Here is a 12,805-nt window from a genome sequence, read left to right as displayed (position 1 = left end):
GGTGAAACAACAAAGATGTATATTGGAAATTCACTCACTTGTCAATGTGAGCAATTTCTTTGCTAAACTGGATAAGAGTTTTCAAATACTAGAGGAACAGTTTTGCAATTGTAATAGTCCAGGCACACGTTTAATCTTCATTATTAACTTTTTCTCCATCACTTTTTCAAGTCTAGACAATCATCAGAATAATAAACCCACCTTTGGTTCACATTAGTTGCCAATTTCCTCGGTGTGAACACTCCCATCATCGCTGATTTCAAGATACTGACATGTCACAAAGAAGTGACACCTAAGCTCACTTTCAAAGCGTTAAGCGTGGGTTAACTTGATGGATAAAGGAGGGGTTGCGTTCCAGGCAGAGAGAAAAGCATGAGAAAATGTATGGGGCACAGACGGAGCATGAAAGGCTGTGTCCAGCACCTGGTAGCCCTTGTCTACCCACCAGAATTGATGGTAATTAAGGGCTAATATTCACTGAAAGAGTACACTGTACCAGTCACTCTGCTGAGCATGATCTCATTTGGTCCTCATTGGAACCCTATGAGATAGACGGTTTTGTTACCCCTTTTTGCACACAAGGGAACTGTTACGATTTAGAGCAGATGAATGACGTACCTAGTCACTCGGCTAGTAAATGGCAGAGCTTGGGTTTGAACCTAGGTTAATCTGACTCTAGAACTCTGAATTTCCCTATGTCCTCTGAAAGACCTCTCTCTTACAGAAATCCAGGCAGAAAGTGATGGCGCCTGAACCAAGGCAGGCTGTGATGAGGAGATAGGGAGGAGGGAAGTAGTAATGAGGAAATAGCCTCAGGCAAAATCCGTAACTAACTGGCTGTGGGAAGTAAGAGAGAGCAGGAGGGAGTATGACAGCAGAATTTTTAACTTGAATAGCTAGGTGAGCACTGTTGCCATTAACCAAGGTAAGGAATAGGGGAGAGGAAGTGAGTCGAGGAAGTGGGGAGGGAGATGATGAGGTGGTTTTGGATATGTTGAGTGAAAGGCATCCAGGTAGAGAGTATCTAGGAGGCATCAGAAATATGGCCTGGACATTAGGAGGAAAACCTGGTCTGTCGGTCTGGATGTGGGTATCTTAAACCTGTGGGTGGTGGTCTCACCTGTGAGCATGTGAAATCCTTCAGGAGAAGTGACAAGATTTACCTTCGGTAAACCAAACAGTAAGAACCAACATGGAGGGATATTCCTCACATCTTGATATGTTATTACTTGGTTGAGCATTCCTGGAATGCTGATTTTAATTACTACAGATTCTATTAAACAATAAGAAAGCAGTCTTTCTGGGATCTGCTGCAGTACTTTATTTTCAGAGATAAGCCTTCTGTTACCTTCCACTTGAATGTAGAGCCTGCTCTGCAGACCCAGACTGGGAGCTGCCTTGCCCAGACCAAATTCAGAGGCTGTTTTCCTAAAGGCTCTCATTCCACTGTCTGGGGAAGAGGAAGGAATGGGGGACTTAAGATCCTGCTGGCCAAAAAAGGAAGATACTACCAATCCATGAAAGCTCTCCACTGGCCACAAATCACAGAGAAGAACAGGTGTTCTCATTCACATGAGAACAAGATCCACCCCCCTCCACCCCCCCCCACACACCCGTGGTGCCCATAAGGTGCAGATTCGTGGGATCCTCCAAAAATTCTGGTTCCTTACGTCTGGGACAGGGCTGAAGAATCCACATTTTACTGACTACCTGTGTTAGTCAGTGTTCTTCAGAGAAATATATATATGTAAAAAATGTGTTGTAAGGAATTGGCTTATGGAAGCTGAGAAGTCCCCTAATCTGCTGTCTGCAAGCTGGAGGCCCAAGATAGCTGGTGGTTTGATGAAATCCAACTTCAATGACCTGAGAACTAGGGGAGTTGATGGTGTAAGTCTCAGTTCAAGAGCAGAAGACGACTGATGTCTCAGCTTAAGCAGTCACTTAGAGTAGGGACAATTTTCCCTTCCTCTGCTTTCTGTTTTATACAGGCCTTCAAATGTTTGGATAATGCCCACCCACACTGGGGATGGCCATCTGCTTTACTCAGTCTACCAATTCAAATGCTAATCTCATCCAGAAACACCCTCACACCCACACTGAGAATAATGTTTGACCAAATGTCTGGACACCCAGTGTCCTAGTCAGGTGAACACACACAACTCACCATCACACTACAGGCAAGTCTGAGGCTGGGCAGTCTGAGTCTGAGAGGACCGCCCTGGGAGAAGAGAAGAGAGAGAGAAATTAAGAAGGATGTTGAAGAGGGCGCCTGGGTGGCTCAGTTGGTTAAGCCACTGCCTTCGGCTCAGGTCATGATCCTGGAGTCCCGGGATCGAGTCCCGCATTGGCTCCCTGCTCAGCAGGGAGTCTGCTTCTCCCTCTGACCCTCCCCCCCTCATGCTCTCTCTCTCTATCTCATTCTCTCTCTCAAGTAAATAAATAAAATCTTATATAAAAAAAAGGATATTGAAGAAGGGCAAGCAGAGACTGTGAGGAGGGTTGCATCCTCAAAACCTCAAGAGGGTTTCAGGAACGGGGAGGGGTCAACTGTATCAAGAGGATTCAGGTCAGGCAGGACTGGAGAGGGTCTGTGGACTGTTGCCACGGAAAGTCACAGAAGGGCTTGAGTCAGAGCAGCCTTCATGAGGTGGTGGGCAGAGCCTGACTGGGGTGAAGAGCTGGCCAGGAGGAACAGAGGCTGGCCGGAAAGAAGAAGAAACACAGGGCCATGCCTTGTTCTGTCACCGGACGCTGCAGCAACTGAGGAGTTTCCACTGTTGCAGCTCTAGGCTGGCTCCCTGGCGAGGGTGGGTGCAGGGCGGGCGTGGGTGTCTCTGTGTCTCTCTCTTTCCTTGTTCTGTCACTGCAGGTCTGGGGGATTCAGTTTCCCTCTCCCACCTCTGGGAGCGGTCTTCTTCTGCAAGCCTGGTTGCAGAGGCAGTGTGGGCTCCCTGGCACTCTCTCCCTTCTTCTGACCCCCAGAGCATATAGACTGGACTCCTCTGTGTCCAAAACTGCTTTGGTAATCCCTGTAATGAGACACAGGGTTAACTTCTACTTGCGTTAACAAATGGAGAGGTGCCAGGTGGACAGGATCCAAGGACAGATTTTTTAAGTGAAATATTGCATAATACAGAAAAGTGCTGAGACTATATTCCACACCATTGGCTCCATTATCAACTCAATCAGATTCTAACAGGTTTCCATATTTGATTTGTATTTATTTCTAAGAAATGAAAAATGATAACAGGTGTGCTGGTGTATCTTCCACAAGCCATGTGGGGCCATGAGGGTATGCACCTGTGTGGCCCTGGGCGCAGGCACGCGCTCTCTCTCCCCACTAGGCAGTGAGTGCTAGGATCTGACCTCTTTCTCTAGCCTGGTCAACTCTTCCTTCTGTGCAGGGTACCGAGACCATTGAAAATGGGGCTCTTTTGAAGAACTAAACAGATAAAAAGGAATCTCAGCCACTCACTTTGTCCTTAAACTTGGGTACATCCTTTGCACTGTCTGCCGTTCTTCAGTAAAACAAAAGAAAGTAACCTTAACCAAGTATGCCTTTTCAAACCTCGGCCACCTTCCACATTGCCCTGTCCATTTCCCTCTGCAACATGCTGCCATGCTCAACTTTGTGGGGAATTCGTGTTGTGTGATTGTACCTCAATATATAGATCCATCCTCCTCTGGTGTACATTTAGTTTTTTACCATTTACTGTACTAAACAAAGCTACAATTAACATTGTTTACTAGCCCTGGGCCTTGTTTTTAATTTCAGGTGATCCGATGTGCCTCACTGTGGTTTTAATTTACATTTCCCTGCTCCTGGTGAGGTTGAGGATCATTTTGTGTGCTATTGATCATATTACTTTCTTCTACGAACTGCTTGTATGCCCTTGGTACGGACAGTTCCTTCATGTAAGAGAGTGTCTGTCCCTCGTGTTTCTATCCCAGAGGAAGGCACTATAAAGGGGGCGAGATGGCAGATACTGGCTAAGGGTGAAACAGAGGTCCTGAGGAGGCAGGCACAGATGGGACCCAGAACCTGGGAGGAAGATTAGACTTGGATTGGAGAGAGGAACATTCCTCTGCCAGGAAGGGAGAAAGAAATGACTGTTCACCAGGTGGAGGCCCCTGATGGGAAATTGAGGACACTCACGCTGGGCCTCCATTATCTCCATTTACCTAGTTGTGGCTGGATGTGAGGCAGTCTGTGGGACTGGAGAAAGACCCTCTGGGGAACACAGTGGGAAAAACTAACCAGACTGCATAAGAGAAGGATCGGGCAGGCTTTGAAGGGCCCGTTGACCATTTGGTGTGGAGCAACGTTAAAGCCAGTATGTTCTCCTGGGGCATATGACATCTGCCCTGGGGTGAGAGGTTGTTGTTATAATAGGGCTCTCAGCTATTCATAGAGCAGATAACTGTGGTTTTGTTTGTCTCAAAAAAAAAAAAAAAAAGATTTAATTAAAGGTCTTTACAGAGCAGCATCCAGACTCCAGATCCAGCTGCCAAGGAGACCCCATTATGCTGTGGGTACCAGCTAGGACATGGGATGGGTTGGTTTTAGGCTCCGTGGCACCTATCTGTCCCTGACATGATAAAGAGATATTCAAGAATCTTCAAATGGTAATGTCTTAGCAGCAGAATGGCCCCAGAAACATTCAGTAAAGGTGTGAGGAAATTTGTCCAGTCAGTTCCCAGGCACCTCTTCCTTTCACTGGAAATAATTTTCAGGTGTTCTAACAGACTGGGGCTAATCTTGATTTCAGTCATGGTAATTCCACTGAATAGTTCCTTTTAGGAACATTTACAGATGAAGCCAACTTGTGTTTTAAAAGTGAGCATGTGTTCATATAAAACTATTTATATTTGTTTCCTGAATGGCTACCAGGACAAATTACCACAAAATAGGTGGCTTAAAACAACAGGAATTTATTCTCTCACAGTTCTGGATGCCAGGAGTGAAAATTCTAGGGCTTGTGTGGCTGGGCTCCTTTTGGTGGCAATAGGAGAGAATCTGTTCTCGGCCTCTCCTAGCTTCTGGTGGTTGTTGGCCTTCCTTGACTTATGGCCACATCTCACTCCAGTCTGTCTCTGTCTTCACATGGGCTTCTCCACTATGTGTCTGTGTCTCTCCTCTGTGTGTCTCCTCAAAGACACTTGTTATTAGATATAGGACCCACTCAGGTAATCCAGAATGATCTCATCTCAAGATCCTTAAGTTAATTTCATCTGCAAAGACTTTTTTTTTTTTTTTTTTTTTAAATAAGTTCACATTCACAGGTTCTGGGGATAAGGACGTGGACATATCTTTTGGTGGGCCACCATTCAACCCACTATACTACTTGCTCAGGCAAACCTTCTAGAAACCAGATGTAACCTGAAGCATCTAAGATATGTGACTCAGGTTCCCCTGCAGAGTAAGAGCTGTTGGGGTCCTAGAGACAACCCCATACAGTCCCATTGTACAGAGGAGAATGTTGAGGCCCCAAGAGGGGAAGTGGCAGAGCCCAGGAGAGGCTGATGATAGTTCCTCTTTTCAGAAATAAATCTTATACCTGGAAACAACATTCACTTGCTCTGTCTGCAAATGGCAAACCTTGTTTGAACATCTTTTCTTCAATCCAGAAGTCAAGGCCATGAGCAGACTCAGTGGTACCTATTCATGGCAGAGTATTGGGAGCAGTAACATATTGATTTTGGCTGAAGCTCTTAATGCTTCTTGGCCTGTGTAAATGACTGTCCTTCTCTTAAATTGACGCCCAGAATCCATTTGATTTTTCTTGAAGAGCACAACTGATTTAAAATGTCATGTGTTGTAAACCTCTATAGCTAAACTGCGGTGTGTGTCAGAACAAAGGCTTATTTGTCATCGTGAGATTTTTGTGGAGGGAGGTAGGGAGGTTGTTTGACAAGCTGGAGGAAGGACCTGTGTTCTAAATCATCTCTGATCTTTTAATTACTGAGCTGTGTGCCCTGGGCTAATTAATTAACCCCTCTGAACCTCTTCTTCTCCACCTATAAAAGGGGGCCAGTGACCCCCAGCTCTCAGAGTTGGCTCCAGAATTGGTGAGACAGTGGTTGTGAAAGCACCTGGCATGTAGCCATGACTCAACAAATCACTTTGAATTTTGCTGTTTAAAGGAAGGTAAGATGTAGTACTTAATGGCTAATACCTAATTAGAGGTGTTAGACTCTGTTCCAAGTGCATCACATGTATTCACTCATTTACTCCTTTCAATGAGGCTGCCTCTGTTACTCTCATTTTACAGATGGGGAAACTGAGGCTTATGGCAGTGAAGTGACTTGCCGAAGGTCACAGAGCTACTCTATGTTAGAGCTGGGACTTGAGCTGAGGCTCATATACTCCTGAGCCTTGCTCCAACATTGCAGAAGGAACATGTTAAAGGAGGTAAAAAATGCTCGGGTGGATTTGAGGGTTCACAGCGAGAAGATAGCTCTGGTCGAAGACATGCAGAAAGGCTCCAGGACGCTGGTGGCATTTAAAGAGCTGGGCTGAATTTTAACAGACATGCGTGTGCAGCACGAGCCTCTTAAGTCTCTGCACATGGACAGGGCGGCTCGTTTTCTCTAGCAGTACCTCTTTTCACTCTACCTCATCTCACCCTGACTTTTCTAGAGCTTCAGGAAGCAAGCTTACCCCTCTTCAACAGGGCTGGAGATGCTTTAGACTGGGCAGATTTCAGAGGCCAAGGAGATGGTGCTGGCCCTCAAATCTTTTTTACCAAGTAGGGTGACCATCATTATATTAGTGTCCAAATCAAGACTGAGGAGTTATTAGGTCATTAGTCCAGGACAAGAGGTGCCATTGGAGACTGTCCCGGCAAACCAGGCTGTAGAGTCACACTGTCCCTGAGCAGCCAGGTGCCAGGGCCTATACAACATAATGGGCCACAGCCCAACACAGCCCCTCAAGACTATGTGCTCAGGTTCAGGGTGGCAGGGCCCACTGGGGAAGGTGTCCGAACCAAACAGGAGGTGGCTGGCAAGAGGATCTCACAAAGTCCTTTGCGGGGGGCAGCCAGGGAGGAGGGAAGGTGCCTCACCACCCTGGATACGCTGTAACAACACCCTGTAGCCCCTCTGTGTTCGGGAATTGAGAAGAAGCCCCAGGAGAAGGTCTCAAGCCCAAACTTTCCACCAGCAAGGGACTTTCTCACTTGTGAAAGGAAGACACCACTGGGGTTGTTATTTGACTAATAGAGGCAAGAAACCCAATGTCTGCCTCAGTCAATAGAATAACAGACAAAAATAGCCTTGTGGGTTGCTTTATTTCTTCTCACTCAACGGGCCTTTGAGAGGTTTGTGGTGTGTCCCACGTAGTGTTGTGCCCCGAGCACTCTCAGTTCTCTTTTTCAGTGTCTCTGGAGAAGAGAAGTGGCGCTGCTCCTGTGCCCCAGGAACCACAGCTGTGCCTACACCCTTCTCTTCTTGTCCCCCCTCAGCAGCTAACACCCCTCCAGGAGGCCCTGCCTGCAGAAGGGGATTGCAAGCAACCTTGTTGTTAAGTACTTGTGTGTCCCTGAGGGGAGAAGCAGACACAAAGCAGGGCCCTGAGGACAGGATGAGGACAAGTGAGTTGTGCTGGAACACAGAAGGGTTGGGTGACACTGGGGTGCAGAGGCAGCTCGAGGAGGGTGAAGATGACAAACTTCCTTCCTCACACCAGGGCCCCAGGCCAGACTGTGCTGGGCTCAGTCACAACATCAGTGAAGGCCAGGAGGAAAGAGGTTCCCAAATTTTCCAGGGCTTGTGAGCTGGAGGGGGAGCAGGGCCGGTGGACACCAGTGTAAGGACTGAGGCCTTCCTCACCCATGGCCCCGCTCCATGTCACTGAGCCCTTTCTGAGACCACACTGCAGTATGATTAACACACAACAAGTGCTTGAGCTTCTCTTCAGGGCAGAATTTATCCACTTACCCTCGGCATCCCATGAATTCGCTTTGTCTCAGAGGGAATAATTAACTAGTGTTAGTATGATATCAGAAAATTGCTAATTACGGCACGGCGATCTGAGAACTTGTGGAGCTGTAGTTAGTGATGACAGAAGAGGAAAATATTTGTTTTGTGCTGCACCCAGGTTCTCAGGAGGGAGTGACGGACGGGGCTTGGCACTGCGTCACACATGGCACCCTGGTCCCCTCAGTGTCCTGGGCCTTCGGAGCAGGGAGAGTCAGCTGGGAGGTGGTGTGAGGAATGAGGGTGGTCGAGGGGCTTGTGTCACTGGAAGTTGTCCCCACCCCAAATGTTCACGGTGTCTCATGCACACTCACATTTGTTCACACTCACACACAACCTCAAGTTTATACACCTCATTCACACACACTTGCACACTTACTCTCAACCACACACATGCACCTGGACTTACACACCCTCACAGTTCACACACTTACACATACTTTCACATGCCCACAGGTGCTCATGTATTCTCTCTCTCTCTCTCTCTCTCTCTCACATATACTTCAAATCAGATTAGAGTTCTCTTTCTGGTCTTGGAAAGAAAATGGTCACCTCAGTGTCTTGGGCTCACGCATGCCTTGAGGTTAGATCTGGAGCTGACCTTGGTGCCTTGAGAATAATTTCTCCATCTTTCATATTCTCTGGGTGTTGAGAGAAGGACTGAGCTCCAGGGCCAGGATGGGCTGGGAGGGTGGGGGGATGGGGGAGGGGCAGAGAGAATTCTAGCAGCAGCACCAGATGTAAATTCTTTTTTTCCCCATTTTCTAGTTCTATCTTTATTTATTTATTTATTTTTTGATATAGTGATCCATGATTCATTCATTGTTTGCGTATAACACCCAGTGCTCCATGCAGAACGTGCCTTCTTAATACCCATCACCAGGCTAACCTATCCCCCCACCCTCCTCCCCTCTAGAACCCTCAGTTTGTTTCTCAGAGTCCATAGTCTCTCATGGTTTGTCTCCCCCTCTGATTCCCCCCCCCATTCTTCCCCTCCTGCTATCTTCTTCTTCCTTTTTTTTAACATATAATGTATTATTTGTTTCCGAGGTAGAGATCTGTGATTCAACAGTCTTGCACAATTCACAGCGCTCACCATAGCACATACCCTCCCCAATGTCTATCACCCAGTCACCCTATCCCTCCCACTCCACCCCCCACTACTCCAGCAACCCTCAGTTTGTTTCCTGAGATTAAGAATTCCTCATATCAGTGAGGTCATATGATACATGTCTTTCTCTGATTGACTTATTTCGCTCAGCATAACACCCTCCAGTTCCATCCATGTCATTGCAAATGGCAAGATTTCATTCCTTTTGATGGCTGCATAATATTCCATTGTATAGATCTTCTTTATCCATTCATCTGTCAATGGACATCTTGGCTCTTTCCACAGTTTGGCTATTGTGGACATTGCTCCTATAAACATCGGGGTGCACGTACCACTTTGGATCCCTACATTTGTATCTTTGGGGTAAATACCCAGTAGTGCAATTGCTAGATCATATGGTAGCTCTATTTTCAACTTTTTGAGGAACCTCCATACTGTTTTCCAGAGTGGCTGCACAAGCTTGCATTCCCACCAATAGTGTAGGAGGGTTCCCCTTTCTCCGCATCCTCGCCAACATCTGTCGTTTCCTGACTTGTTAATTTTAGCCATTCTGACTGGTGTGAGGTGGTATCTCATTGAGGTTTTGATTTGGATTTCCCTGATGCCGAGCGATGTTGAGCACTTTTTCATGTGTCTGTTGGCCATTTGGATGTCTTCTTTGGAAAAATGTCTGTTCATGTCTTCTGCCCATTTCTTGATTGGATCATTTGTTCTTTGGGTGTTGAGTTTGATAAGTTCTTTATAGATTTTGGATACTAGCCCTTTATCTGACATGTCATTTGCAAATATCTTCTCCCATTCTGTCGGTTGTCTTTTGGTTTTGTGGACTGTTTCTTTCACTGTGCAAAAGCTTTTTATCTTAATGAAGTCCCAATAGTTCATTTTTGCCCTTGCTTCCCTTGCCTTTGGCAATGTTTCTAGGAAGAAGTTGCTGCGGCTGAAGTCGAAGAGGTTGCCTGTGTTCTCCTTTAGGATTTTGAAGGACTCCTATCTCACATTGAGGTCTTTCAACCATTTTGAGTCTATTTTTGTGTGTGGTGTAAGGAAATGGTCCAGTGTCATTCTTCTGCATGTGGCTATCCAATTTTCCCACCATTTGTTGAAGAGACTGTCTTTTTGCCATTGGACATTCTTTCCTGCTTTGTCGAAGATTAGTTGACCATAGAGTTGAGGGTCCATTTCTGGGCTCTCTATTCTGTTCCATTGATCTATGTGTCTGTTTTTGTGCCAGTACCATCCTGTCTTGATGATGACAGCTTTGTAATAGAGCTGGAAGTCCGGAATTGTGATGCCACCAGCTTTGCTTTTCTTTTTCAACATACCTCTGGCTATTCGGGGTCTTTTCTGGTTCCATACAAATTTTAGGATTATTTGTTCCATTTCCTTGAAATAAGTTGATGGTATTTTGATGGGGATTGCATTAAATGTGTAGATTGCTCTAGGTAGAACATCTTCATAATATTTGTTCTTCCAATCCATGAGCATGGAACATTTTTCCATTTCTTTGTGTCTTCCTCAATTTCTTTCATGAGTATTTTATAGTTTTCTGAGTACAGATTCTATGCCTCTTTGGTTAGATTTATTCCTAGGTATCTTATGCTTTTGGGTGCAGTTGTAAATGGGATCGACTCCTTAATTTCTCTTTCTTCTGTCTTGTTGTTGGTGTATAGGAATGCCACTGATTTCTGTGCATTGATTTTATATCCTTCCACTTTACTGAATTCCTGTGAGTTCTAGCAGTTTTGGGGTGGAGTCTTTTGGGTTTTCCACATAAAGTATCATATCATCTGCAAAGAGTGAGAGTTTGACTTCTTCTTTGCCAATTTGGATGCCTTTTATTTCTTTTTGTTGTCTGATTTCTGTGGCTAGGACTTCTAATACTATGTTGAATAGCAGTGGTGATAGTGGACATCCCTGCTGTGTTCCTACCAGATGTAAATTCTGCTGAGATACTTAAACTCCAGGAAACGTTGGTATAATAGTACTTACAAATTGCTGCACAAACATTAAAAAACAAAAACCTTCAACTGAATGGGTATCTTTTTTTTTTTTAAAAAAGATTTTATTTGTCAGAGAGAGAGAGCGTGCACACACAAGCAGGGGGAGTGGCAGGCAGAGGGAGGAGCAGGCTTCCGGATGAGCAAGGAGCCCAATGTGGGACTTGATCCCAGGACTCTGGGATCATGACCTGGGCCAAAGGCAGACACTTAACTGACTAAGCCACCCAGGTGTCCCTTGAATGGGTATCTTATGTGGTAAATAATTTGTGATATGTGGTAAGTGCTGTATGCCGTGGAGCTTCATGAACCTATGAGGAACCACCTACCAGGCTGTAGTCAACATTCAAAGTGTGTCTTATGTGCGGTCAGGGTTGAGAACCACTGTGAGCTTAGCCGGTAGCTCCCCAACTTTATTGCACATTAGAATAACAAATCCTGATGTCCAACCAAGCACCTGGTTGTTGGTTTCTAATATCGTCCTCCAATAGAAGGAACCATGGCTTGTTGAAGAAATGATTGATTCTGGGTTTGGGGCAGGAAAAATTCAAGCCTGGAGCATCTTGTAGTACCAAAGAATAAGGAAGTGTTCACTACAATGATGGGAATATGTCAAAGGGACATAGAAACCAACTGATAGAGCTCCCAGTGGCCAGAGATGGAACAATTTGGGCAATGAGATATTGGACCATAAGCAGTGTATAAAATAAATATCCATGAGTCCATACTGATACAAATAAATAATTGAATAAATCAGTGGGAGAGTAGACAAATCTCTCATACAGAAGAATTCCAAATAATTTATGTAGGCACTCCTCCTACAATGAGGTGGAACATAACTCCTACCCCTTAAGTGTGGGCTATGCATAATGACTTCCAGAGAGTATAATATGAAAATGGGGGGAAAAGAGTAACTTTACATTGGAGAAACCTGACAAACTGAACCTCAGCCAGGTGATCAGAGTCAACATCAACAGTGATAAGTCATGTATCTTTGATACATTAACCCAGTCTAACCATGAGAAAAACATCAAACAAACCCATGTTGAAGGACAGTCTATGAGACACCAGACCAGTATTCCTCAAAACTGTCAAGCTGATACAAAACAAGGGAAGTCTAAGACTCTGTCACAGTCTAGAGAAGCCTAAGGAGACATGATGACGAAATGGAATGTGGCATCCTAGGTGGTATCCTGGGACAGCAAAAGGACACTAGGTAGAAACTAAGGGCCTCTGTATAATGAATGAACCTTCATTAGTAGTAATGTGTCAATACTGGTTCATCGGTAGGACAGGGGACCACAGTAATGTGAGATGTCAACAGTAGGCAAATAGGGGAAAATTGGTGAGGAGCATATGGGAACTCTCTGTACTACTTTCTCAACTTTCCGTAAATGTAAAAGTACTCTAAAACAAAAAGTTCAGTTTTAAAAAATTCTGATTCCGAGCATACTCATACCAATGAATCCAGAGTTTCTGGTGTGGGAGTGGGCATCAGGGCTTTTTAAAGCCCCTGGATGATTTTGACTTGCAGCCAAAGGGAGAACCTTCAGGCCAGTTAGTGCTACAGCCACAAACAACTGTGAAGTCTCAGGTACTTAAAACAACATAGATTTTCATGCCTCTCCAGTTACCCAGGTGTTATGGGAGGCAAGGGCGTGCTGTTCATCATAAGTGACTCAGAGACCAGCTTGGTCGGGGCAGCCATCTCCAGTGC

The sequence above is a fragment of the Mirounga leonina genome, unplaced genomic scaffold (assembly GCF_011800145.1).
Source record: "Mirounga leonina isolate KUSES-001 unplaced genomic scaffold, KU_Mleo_1.0 Mir_125, whole genome shotgun sequence".
NCBI classification, from domain to species: Eukaryota; Metazoa; Chordata; class Mammalia; order Carnivora; family Phocidae; genus Mirounga; species Mirounga leonina.
Note: the sequence above shows the minus strand (reverse complement) of the source record.